We start from the raw sequence: 10734 nt of genomic DNA, 5'->3' as shown, positions 1-10734 counted from the left end.
ATGATAATTCTTTATGAGCCTTTCAGCATTCCTCACAGCATGTATTTCTCGAATCTCCTCAGGGGTATGCTGAGGAGGAACCTTTTTGAGACCTTTAATGCCTTTGCGAGCTTGACCTTGATCTTGAGCTTGGACTTGATCATGAGCTTGGTCTTGATCTTGAGCATTCTCGGATTTGTGAGATTGATCAAGGACGTCACTTGGTGCAGCACCATCATGAGATTGATCTTCCCCTTGATCTTGATCATAGGGTTGATGGCCTTCATTTTGTTCTTCGGAAGTGTGTGGGTCCTGCGTTGGTGATGGTTCCACTTGAGTGGAACAGTGTTCTTCTCCTTCTACCACAAAGGGTTCCTCAACGGGTAAGAAGTATCCCACACCCATTCTTGTTATGGCTTGGGGAGGAAGTTCATCACCTACATCACAAAGACCACTTTGCTCCACTTGGGATACATTATTCTCATCAAACTCCACATTACGCGTCTCCTCAATGAGTCCATTGGACTTGTTGAGGACACGGTAAGCACGAGAGTTTGTAGCATAACCAACAAATATGCCCTCTTTAGCTCTAGGTTCAAATTTAGACAAACGAGCACCTTTCTTAAAAATGAAACACTTACAACCGAACACCCATAAGTACTTGAGGTTGGGCTAGTTACCGGTAAGAATTTTATAAGGAGTCTTGTTCAAGCCTTTGCATAGGTAGATTCGGTTGGATGCATGCCATGCAGTGTTGATAGGTTTGGCCCAAAAGTTATTCACAGATTTAAACTCCGCCATCATGGTTCTTGCCGCATCCATTAACGTCCGGTTCTTCCTTTCCGCTACACCATTTTGTTGAGGAGTATATGGTGCGGAGTATTGATGCTTGATTCCCTCCTCACTCAAAAATTCATTAAAGGTGTAATTCTTGAACTCGATGCCATTGTAACTTCTAATCATTAATATTGCCCCATGTTGACATTGAGCTTCATTGGCAAAGTCGACGACACTTTGTTGAGTCTCACTTTTTCTCTTGAAGAAGTACACCCAAGTATATCTTGAGTAGTCATCCACTATCACCAAGCAATACTTTCCTCCCCCAAGACTGTTGAAATATGGAGGACCAAAGAGATCCATGTGAACAAGCTCGAAGGGCCTCTTCGAGTATATGGTAGTCGTGAGGCGGTGAGATGTCCCATGCAGCTTTCCTTCAATACAAGCACTGCAAGCACGATCTTTGGCAAAACTCACATTTTTTTAGTCCAAGGACGTGACCCCCGTTGAGGATACTTTGCAAAGATCTCATATTGACGTGTGCTAGCCGGCGATGCTAAAGACATCCCACGTCAACTTTAGCCATTAGGCAAGTCGCGGTCTTAGTGGGTCACTCCGAAAAGTTAACCACATAGAGACCGTTCTCGACATGCCCAGCAAAGGCTACTTTAAGAGTCTTGCTCCACAAAAGGGCCACAGAGTCAATACCAAAGAAATTACTAAAACCCATGAGTGCGAGTTGATGAATGAAAAGTAAATTGTATGCAACGGTTTCAACAAGCATGAGCTTTCCAATGGTAAGTTCCAGAGAAATTATCACCTCGCCGAGACCCAATACCTTTGAAATCGCACCATCACCAAAGGAGACTTGGGTGGCTACGTATGGGTCAGGATGAATGTCCACCACCAAGTCCTTGCTTCTGGTCATATGATTTGTCGCTCCGCTATCAAGCAACCATGACACTCCACCGGAAGCAAACTCCTGCATAAGGTTAATGCTTGGATTTAGGTACCCATTCTTTAATGGGTCCTTTCAGGTTAGTAAAAGGGTCTTAGGAACCCAAACATACCATTCAATGTACTCATAAGGGGAACCAAAAAATTTAGCAAAGACATTTCCATCACTAGCATGGAATAGAACATAAGATGGGTTAAAGTCGCATGGCATTGTTGGGAGGGAGGATTTTGCCTTTCTTGGCATTACCACCCTTAGCTTTGCTCTTCCTCTTTTCGTGAGTACCCTCCCGTGCCTTGACAAAGGTTTCTTTAAGAAAGTAAGGTTGCTCGGTCTTGATCTTCTTGTTCTTCTTGGCCTTGGGTGCAAACCCAACTCCTTCCTTTGCGGCCACCTCCTTTTGATTGCTTAGAAGGTCATTGAGATTCTTTTCGCCTTGAATGCATGTCACAAGGCCTTTCTCAAGCTGCTCCTTTAATTTCGCATTCTCATCCACAAGATGTACATGCTCACACATTGGTTAGAAGCATGTGCATTATCAGTTAAAACAAACGGGGAACACGTGGCTATATCCTTAGAAAGTTTTACTTGGAGTTGAGCATGAGACTCTTTGAACGAGGCATGAGCACTCTTCAAAGCCTTGTGGGCCTTGTCAAGTATGGCAAGCTCTTTCTCGAGTCTAGCATGGTCAACCCCAATTGCAACCTTTTCGGATTCAAGCACACGAGTCAGAACAAGAGCATGATCATGATTTTTCTGTAATTTAGCAAGAGCCAAACGAAGCCCTAGCTCTTCCTCAAGAGCAATGGAGAGACCCGCATCTCATCGGCATAGTCACGACTATGTCCTTGTAAAGTAGAGATAATTTCTTCATGAGTTTCGATGAGGTCATTAGCCTCACCTAGTTGTTCCAAGAGATCAACAAAATGCTTTTTGGTTTTACCCTTAACTTTTCTCATGAATCTATCAAAGGAGTTTTCTTCATCATTAACCTCATCTTGTTTATCTCCACTAACCATAGGAGAGGGGGTAGTGGAAATGATAGTTTTGATGTTGGAGGTTACCTTGTTGGATGCCTTGTCGATAAGACAATTGGCAATGTGGTTCTCGTTGGGGGCGTTCAAGAGGGACACCTTGATTGGGGAAGAAGATGCAATGGCCGCCGTGGCCATTCCCTTCACTTCACCACTTGCATCATCGTCGTCATCCTCATTGGAGAGATACTCTTCTTGAGCCACCAACACCTTTTGGGGTTTGTTCTTGGAGAAGTTGTTCTTATGGGGGTAGGGCTTGGCCTTGTCTTTGCGGATAAGTTTGCCACCATTGTCTTCCCTCTTCTCATAAGGACAGTCAGCCACAAAGTGACTCACATTGCCACACTTGTAGCACTTGCTCACTTGTTGCTTGCCTTTGGACCCATTTGAGTTGTTCTTGGAGAAATTGGTCTTTGAGTTTCTCTTGTTGCCCCAAAACAGTCTTGGCGCAAGAGCCATATGCTCGTGATAAGCGTACTTGGTATCTTCACGGCACAAATCTTCTTCTTCTTCTTCTTCTTCCTCGAAAACAGCCTTGGCCTTCAAATCAAGGTTGGGAGAGTCTTTTCTTGACCGTTGGACACGAGCTAGAGGATTGTCAGTGGTCTTCTTCAATATGTTCATGGCAATGAACTCATCCAACACATCACTTGAGGACATGGCATGAAAGTATGGCCTCTGACGGATGACGGAGGACATGGATTTGTTGAAAGGCATAATAGCCTTGAGAAACTTACGCTTGATCCAATTGTCATCCACATCTTTACTTCCATGATCTTGAAGAGCAACTGCAAGAGTTTTCACCCTTCGGTAGAGCTCACGAGGATCCTCATCCTCAATCATAACAAATTCATTGGCCTCATCAAGTATCACTTCATAGTTAGACCGTTGAATACTAGAGCTTCCCTTGTACATGGAAAAGATGTGCTCCCAACAATCTTCGGCACGAGCGAAGGGACGCAAATGTGCAAGATCTTCAATGGGAACAACTGCTTGAAGGGTGAACAAGGCGGAGTGATTGAGCTGATTGTCAACCTCTTCTCTTTTAGTGAGGTTTCTTGGATCATGTGGGTAGTAGCCTTGCTCAATGATTCTCCAAAGTTGTGTTGATCCTGTGATTCAAATGAGCCTTTATACAAAAAAAACAGTTAGCAAAATCATTCTTAACAAGCTTAGCTGGAGGACCGAGGTTAATAATATGCAGTGGGTGAACCGGTGCTCCATAGACCACGAGAGGAGGAACCGGGGCAAAGGTATTTGCCCCACTCGTTCCTTGACGCAATTTATTTCTATCACTACTAGCATTCTCCTTTTCCGAATTGGTCCATGTGTCCAAAGTCGTGGGATTAACCACATGCAACGGATCGGTGGACAATTTAAATTTATCAAGGAAATCTTTGAGAATGTTCTTTACCTCAATAGCCACTCAAGATCTAAAGGTGGACATGGCCTCATTTAGATCCTCTCGGGAGATCGAGATCGCGACAACTGCCTCGGGCAACTCCATAGCTCGAACCTCGTCGTCAGCCATACCCTTTGGATGGTGAAACCCTTAGTAGAGAGACGAGGCTCTGATACCAATTGAAAGGATTGATATGGTTGACTAGAGGGGAGGTGAATAGGCAACTAACAATTTTTAAACTTTACTTAATCAAATTAAGTTTGAGCAACAAATAGGTTGTCTAAATATGCAAGTAAGAGAGCAACATATATGATGCTAGCAACAAGAATAACAAGTAAGTAATTAATACAAGTAAAGATAAGAAGTAACCACAAGTGGAACCGATGAAGACGAGGATGTGTTCTCGGAGTTCCTTCCCACAAGGGGAAGTACGTCTCCATTAGAGCGGTGTGGAGGCACAATGCTCCCCAAGATGCCACTAAGGCCACCGTATTCTCCTCACGCCCTCACACAATGCGAGGTGTCGTGATTCCACTAGTGGTGCCCTTGAAGGCGTCGACCGAACCTTTACAAACAAGGTTGCAGCAATCTCCACAACTGAATTGGTGGCTCCCAACGAGACCACGAAGCTTTAGCACAATGGAATATGGCTTCGAGGTGACTTGAACCGTCTAGGGTGCTCAAAGACCCAAGGGTAGCAAGATCCACAAGGGATTAGTGGGGGGATCAAATTTCTCTTGGTGGAAGTGTAGATCAAGGCCATCTCAACCAAACCCTAGAGTATCAACAAGTTTTGTTGGCTAGGGAGAGAGATCGGGCAAAAATGGAGCTTGGAGGAACAATGGAGCTTAGGGTTAGGAAAGGTGAGGTTCTCAGGGAAGAAGAACCTCTTTGTATAGTGGGGGAAAGAATCTGGCCGTTACCCACTTGTTCTGACTGCACCAGAGCGGTACTTCTGCTCCTGGGAGCGATACTACCAATGATAAGAGGTAGTACCACTGCAGAGTGAGTGGTACTACCACTCAGGGACAGGGTAGCCAATCTGAGTGAAGGGAAGGGGCTGGTAGTACTGCCGGAGCGGTACTACCGCTGCCAGGAGCAGTACTACTGCTCATAAGAGGTAGTATCGCCTCCTATATCCGCTCGGGATCAGCTGTGATCCCGTCCCAGAAGAACGAGGGATTTCCGATGCGATAGTAACAAGCGGTACTACCGCCCAATGAGTGGTACTACCACCCAATGGGCGGTACTACCGCCGAGTACTACTGCAAAGTCCAACACGAAAAGTGCTGAGACCCACGGGCAGCGGTACTGGCTAGCGGTACAATCTAGGCAACATCCGCCCTCGAGCGGTACTAATGTCGGCCTGGGTGGTACTACCGATGATAAGAGGTAGTACCTCTTCCAGGAGCGGTACTACCGCTTGTGTCCTTCTGGGCAGGGCTGGGCAAGGAAAGAAGCTCCATTGAGGCAGAAAAGAGGGTGCGAGGGAAAGTGTACGTGATGATTCCACCCAGACCTTTCCGAGGCGGACTCTTTATTAATAGTACAACCTTTCCTATGACTCAAGTCCACCGACAACGAAACGTAAGAGAGAATGGTGTCTTCATATCAATACACCGAGGGGCATGAATCGTCTTTGTGCCAAATGAGGAAATACCTAAAACTCTTAGTGCACACGATTAGTCCATAAAAGTATTGTCATCAATCACCAAAACCACTGGGGTAGAAATATGCCCTTACAATGTGTGACCAGGCGCAGGCATCGTCGACGGGTTTTCTATGTCATGTGGGATAGCCACCCCTATCACCCACACATGCAAAGGCAACGGTTTGAGACTATGTCGTGGAAAGGGGTTAAAAATTGTTTGCATAGCAGGCGTCTGCACTAGTGCAACCTCACTCCAAGAGAACATACCGACAATCAACTCAATCACTCCGCCTTGTTCATTCTTCAGTCGGTTGGTACCCATTGAAGATCTTGCTCACTCGCGTCCTTTCAGTCGTGCTAAGGATTGTTGGGAACACATTGTTTCCATCTACAAGGGAAGCTTGAGTATCCAATGGTCAAACTTTGAGGTGGTTCTTGATGAGGCCGGCGAATTTGTGATGCTTGATGATGAGGACCCTCGTGAGCTTTACCTAAGAGTGAAAACTCTTGCCGTATCCCTTCAAGATCATGGAAGCAAGGATACGGATGACAACTAGATCAACCGTAAGTTTCTCAAGGCCATCATGCCATTCAACAAGGCCATGTCCTCTATTATCCGTCAAAGACCGTACTTTCACTCCTTGATCTCAAGCGATGTGTTGGATGAATTCATTGCCATGAACATATTGAACAAGAGCGCCAACAATGCTCTAGCTCGTGTCCAACGGTCAACAAAAGCCTCACCCAACCTAGCTTTGAAGGTCAAGGAATGAAGAAGAAAAGAGGGTTGTCCCGGAGACACCAAATATGCTTACCACGAGTGAATGGCTCTTGATTCAAGGCAATTTTGGGGCAACAAGAGGAACTCGGGGGGCCAACTTCTCCAAAAACAATTCAAGTGGGTCAAAGGGCAAGCAATGTGTGATGACTTGCCATAATTGTGGCAATGTGAGTCATTTTGCGGTGGATTGTCCTTATGAGAAGAGGGAAGACAATGGTGTCAAGCTCATTATCAAAGACAAAGCCAAGTCCTTCCCCAACAAGAACAACTTCTTCAATAAGATGCCTCAAAAGGGGTTGGTGTCTCAAGAAGAGTACTTCTCCGATGATGATGATGATGATGACGATTCAAGTGGTGAAGTAATGGCAATGGCAACAGTGGCCATTGCATCCTCCTCTCCAAGCAAGGCGTCTCTCTTCGATTCGCACAACAAGAACCGCATTGCCAAGTTCCTTATGGCCAAGGAATCCAACAAGGTAACCTCCAACATCAATACTACCATTTCCACTAGCCCTTCTTCTATGGATAGTGGAAATGAAAAACAGGGGGTAAAAGTTAAGGAAAATTCCTTTGATAAATTCATGAGAAAGATCAAGGGTGAGACCAAGAAGCACGTTGTTTCTCTCTTGGAATAGCCAGGTGAGGCTAGTGATCTCATTGAGTCTCATGAAGAGACCATCTCTCAATTAGAGGGACATAGTCGTGACTATGGCGATGAGATATCGGATCTTTCCATTGCTCTTGAGGAAGAGCGGGTGTTAGGAAATTTTCCAGCTTTAGTGTTTTGGTGATGATGACAACTCACTTTGTGACCTAATTGTGTGTCAAGTTCTTCAGGTACCTCATATTGGACACATGATGGTTGGGCTTTCCCTCCGGAGGAAAAGAACAAAGATGGTGTTCTCTACGTGTTTATTTATTTGGTCGTAGGCAACCTGTACTATTAAGAGGGAATCCACATTGGAAGTTTTTGGGTGAATCATTGCATGTACACATTCCTTGTCCCCCACCTATTTACACCTTCCCATTATTGAGAGAGAGAGAGAGGTCCTCGTTCTAATCGAGTCAGTTGTTTTTACACCTAAGCGTTGTACCACTGGCTCCAACGGTTGTACCGCTTGGACAGGTACGTCCGGTGTAACTACCACTCCACGAGTGAACCCCTAGAGTTGCTGCTCTCAGATGTTTTGTCCAGCGGTTGTACCGCTGCCTCCGAGCGGTTGTACCACGAAAAATTGGCTAATCCTAAGTACCAACTTCAGGCGATTGTACCGGCCCAATGCCTCCCTACCACCGGACTTGCCTCTGGTTTGGTGCGGTACTTGGGCGGTTGCGGACCAGGAGTTCTGGTCTTATCTTTTTGACCCATACTAGGAGTGTCCAGGGCAGTTGTACCGCCCAAGACTTAGTCGCATCCCCGTACCTGGTCCGAGCGGTTGCACCGTGGCAACCGCAGCCCCACTCATCGCTCGAGGGTGACTCCTCTCTATTAGCAAGCGGTAGTTGGGCGGTGGTGGTGCGGTTGTTCCGATCCTTTATTGTGACCGGTACTTTCGCCCTGCCACCGGTTGCACCGCTAGCTAGGGTTGGTTTTGAATAACCCGTGTGCACCGATTGAACCAGTGCACATAGCAGTGTACCACCCCATTGTAAAAAAGGTTGTAATGGTTGGAATTGAAGGACACTATTTAAGGAGGTGGTTCTTCCACCTACCACTCACCTCTTGCCTCTCTTTCTCCACCATTAATGCCCTTCAAGCTTTTTTGTCCGATCTCTCTCTCTCTCTAGCCACTCAAACTTGTTGATTTCCTAGGGATTGAAGGAGGATCTCTAGATCTACACTTCCACCAAAGGAAACTTGGTTCACCCATACTTTCTTGTGTGGATTTTGTTACTCTTGGGTGTTTGATCACCCTAGACGGAAGATGTCACTTCGAAGCCATATTCCATTTTGATGAAGCTTCGTGGTTTTGTTAGGAGCCTCCAATTAAGTTGTGAAGATAGCCCCAACCTTGTTTGTAAAGGTTTGGTTGTCACCTTCAAGTGCACCACTAGTGGAATCACATCATCTCACATTGTGTGGGGGCGTGAGGAGAATACGGTGGCCTTAGTGGCATCTTGGGGAGCATTGTGCCTCCACATCGCTCGAACAGAGAAGTAGGGCGTGTTTGGTAGCCTGCACGCAGAGTGTATGAGCCCAAAAGTTCCCTCACCGACCCACTTTTCGCTGTTTGGTAGGGTGTATGGGCTGAGGAGAGCATGCATCAACTGATGCAAAAAAGGGCCTCAGCATAGCTGAGCCCAGCACCCCCGCGGAGGCGAGCTGAGCAGAGCTATGCTGAGCCCATGCACCCTCTCCCCGCCTCGCCCTCACCCCGTCGCTCCCCGGCCGCCTCGCCCTCGCCCTCCCGAGCCCCGACGGCCTTGCCCGAGCCCCGCCTAGCCTCGCACGAGCTCCGCCGCGCCCCTCTCGAGCCCCGGCGGCCTCGCCCGAGCCCCGTCGCGCCCTGTCCGAGCCCCAACAGCCTCACCCTCTCTCCTCCTCCTCCTCCTCCTCGATCTTCACCGCGTGGCGGCGCCTAGATCTAGATCGGATCGCTAGGCGGCGTGGGGCTACGGATCAGGTCGCTAGGCGGCATGGGGCTGCGGATCCGACGAGGTCACGGTGGTGGAGGAGCAGGGTATATCCCATCGTAGTGGCTACCAAACACAGTTTGAACTCAACATGTTTCAACAGATACATCACTACCAAACAACCACACATGCATGCATACAACATGTCTCAACTTAGCATGTCTTAAAGGGGAACAACTATGCTGGAATGGGAACAGCTACCAAACACACCCGTACTTACCCTCAAAGGGAAGGAACTTCGGTAACACATCATCGTATTCATCGGTTCCACTTGTTGTTACTTCTTACCTTTACTTTGTATTTGTTCTTGCTTGTTATTGTTGTTGTTAGCATCATATAGGTTGCTCATCTAGTTGCACATCTAGACAACCTATTTGTGCTAAACTTAATTTGTTAAAGAAAAACTAAAAATTGGTAGTTGCCTATTCACCCCCCCCCCTCCTCTAGTCAACCATATTGATCCTTTCAATTGATATGAGAGCTCCGTCTCTTTGTTAAGGGTTTCACCATCTAAAAAGTATGGTTAACGACGGGGATCGGGTTGTGGATTTACCTGAGGCCATGGGTGTGAGCACGGTCTCCCCGCAGGATTTAAATGAGGAAATTTCCTCACTTAAATCCTCTATGGAGACCAAGGCCAAATCCATGTTTAAAGATTTCCTTAACGAGGTCAAACTCTCTATTGACCCATTGCGAGTGGTTAACCCCACTACTTCGGACTCGGAAGCCAACTCCGACAAGGAGAGGGTTAGTCATGATAAGAACAAGTCGCCTCAAGGAACAAGCGGGGCGGATACCTATGCCTCGGTTCCTCTCCTATGGTCTATGGAGGACCAATTCACCCACCGCATATTATTAAACTCAATCCTCCTCCTAAACTTGTTAAGAACGATTTTGCTAATTGGATTTTTCGTATCAAGCGGTGTATTGGATGAATTCATTGGCATGAACATATTGAATAAGACCGCCGACAACACTCTAACTCGTGTTCAACGGTCAAGAAAAGGTTCTACCAACCTAGCTTTGAAGGCCAAGGCTGTTTCGAAGAAAGAAAAAGAAGAGGAAGGTTGTCGTGAAGACACCAAATATGCTTACCACGAGCACATGGCTCTTGCGTCAAGGCAATTTTGGGGGCAACAAGAGACATTCAAGGCCCAACTTCTCCAAAAACAACTCAAGCGCATGATTATCGGTTCGTTTTTCAAATCCCAGCGCCTGATGAGGCTTTTTAATTCTTCGGTATTTTTTTCCCTGTCATATATTTATTCTCTATTGTCCATACAATCGTCAGCCATTGCAGATGCTGGCCTCTTTGATTTGCATGATTGTATTAACACATAAAAAAAACAAGAGTGATATGGCATGCCCATTTATGGGATTTGAGTTTGTGTGATAGACATCAGAGGACATGAACATGCAATCTATGATCGAGGAGCATCAGAGCATTCATATGATCAAGTGCTCACCAGCCAAATATCTTCACTACTACAAAGAAAGCATATCAGTTACTCATGATGGTTA

Source organism: Hordeum vulgare, chromosome 1H, assembly GCF_904849725.1.
Source record: "Hordeum vulgare subsp. vulgare chromosome 1H, MorexV3_pseudomolecules_assembly, whole genome shotgun sequence".
NCBI lineage: Eukaryota > Viridiplantae > Streptophyta > Magnoliopsida > Poales > Poaceae > Hordeum > Hordeum vulgare.
This window is presented reverse-complemented; position numbering follows the sequence as displayed.